Source organism: Polypterus senegalus, chromosome 8 (assembly GCF_016835505.1).
Source record: "Polypterus senegalus isolate Bchr_013 chromosome 8, ASM1683550v1, whole genome shotgun sequence".
NCBI lineage: Eukaryota > Metazoa > Chordata > Cladistia > Polypteriformes > Polypteridae > Polypterus > Polypterus senegalus.
In genome coordinates this window covers 99,593,289-99,595,255 of record NC_053161.1, presented here as the reverse complement: position 1 = coordinate 99,595,255, position 1,967 = coordinate 99,593,289, and positions in this window count along the sequence as shown.

Below are 1,967 nucleotides of genomic sequence, written 5' to 3'. Positions count from 1 at the left end.
GTGAGCATACTGGTGCAAAATGACTGCCGTAGCACATGCACATTGGTGGTGGATGAAGTGAATTGTCCTGTTAGATGATGTTTCTTTCTTTAATAAGATGTTAAATTTCAACCACAAAGGCCAGTTTAGAATCATCAATTAACCTAACCAGTAGATCTATGGAAATGTGGGAAGAAAACTGGAGTACCCAGAAGACAACCCATTCAGACACAGGCATAGCATGCAAACTCCAAAAAGACAACAGTCAGGGGCTTTTTGCAGACACTATAAGAAAACCGTTTCTCAGCTGTAAGTCAAGACAATTTTTAAATGTAAACATAAAGAGATAAATGACAAAACTATTCTTATATTGGTTCAAGAATCTTGCGATTATCCTGATTTTGTCATCTGGTCAATGTGAGTTAGTGGCTTATCACTATGTTAGTAGTCAGGTTTCAATGGTTTATTCACTTTGAAAGTTGTGGTCCCAAGGTACTATCTTGGGGGAATTTAGGTAAACTCTACACAGGCGGTAACCTGGCCTGGGGTATAAACCTTCAGTTCTGACACTGTAAGGCAATAGCACTAAACACTGCAATATCAGTAATTATAATTTCTGCAAAGCAATTGAGGTAACAGGTAACTTATTATGTTTTACTGTACTTGTTGCCCAGGTACTACTTTTGTTTTTATTACAGATTTGCAGTTAATTTGCCTCATTGAATATAGTACATTAAGATGTTATGTTGCTGGCAATGTACTATGTTGATCTTTAAGTCTTTATGAGTTAGACTGTTACTGTTACATTGTTGCATTTATTTAAAAAACAAGGTATGAAGTATTTAACCTGTAAACACATTTGTGTGCCTTCCTCTCAGGTTCTGTAATAATGTGTGCTATTAATGGCACACTGTATCCTACTGATTGCTACAATAGATGTGTCAACAAATATATCAATGTATTTGCATCAAGGAGTAAAAATAATTACATACTGTATTATAGCCAGAAGCCACATGGAGACCCCCTCCTGGGTTCAGGTAACTGGATCTGAATCCCAACATAATCATTGTCAAATGGAGATCTTACGTCTTATCAATGTGAGGTATTTCAGTTTCCTTCCAAATACTAAATATGTGCAGGGTAGGTTGACTGTTAATAAGTCATGTCTTTTGCCAAATTTTAGGCATGACAGACTGCAATAAAAATACAGTAGTATTATTTGTAATGCATTAACATTTGCAAACTTGTTAAGGTTGTGAATATTTTTGAGGGATTGCAAATTGTTCAAACCAACATGACGTAGCTCCAAGTGACTATAGGCCAGTAAGCATAACATGTATGACAGGTAAATTATTAAGGGAAAGACTGAGCATCACGTGGCTGTAACTGGAGTGTTAGTGAACTGTCAACTTGGGTTGACATGTGAAAGGTCATGCTTTACTAATATGATGGAATTGTTTGAAGAAGCAACAAAGGTATATGATCAGAGAGATGCACATGGTATTATTTATTTTGATTTTCAGATGAAATTTGATAAACACCCAAATGAGAGGTTGGGTATCAAACTTAAAGAAGCAGGAATTCTGGGCATAGTGTGTAGATGGCTCAAACACAGGAAACAAAGAATTATGGTGTAAGGAACTGTATTAGAATTAAATTTTAAAAGTGGTGACCCTCAGGGCTCGGTGCCTGGACCACGGCTATTTTTAATAACTATAAATGAGCTGCATAGGAATATACATAACAAGCTGGTTAAGTTGGCAGATAGCACCAAGCTAGGTGGAAGGTCAAATAAAGAATCAGTTAAATTGTTACAAAGAAATTTAGATAGAATACAGGCTTGGGCAGATTTGTGGCAGGTGTAGATTAATGTAAGTAAATGTAAAGTAATATATGTAGGAAGTAAAAATGTTAGATTCAAAGTCAAAGTCAAAATGAACTTTATTGTCATCTCAACCATATACAAGTATACAGATAGACGAAATTGC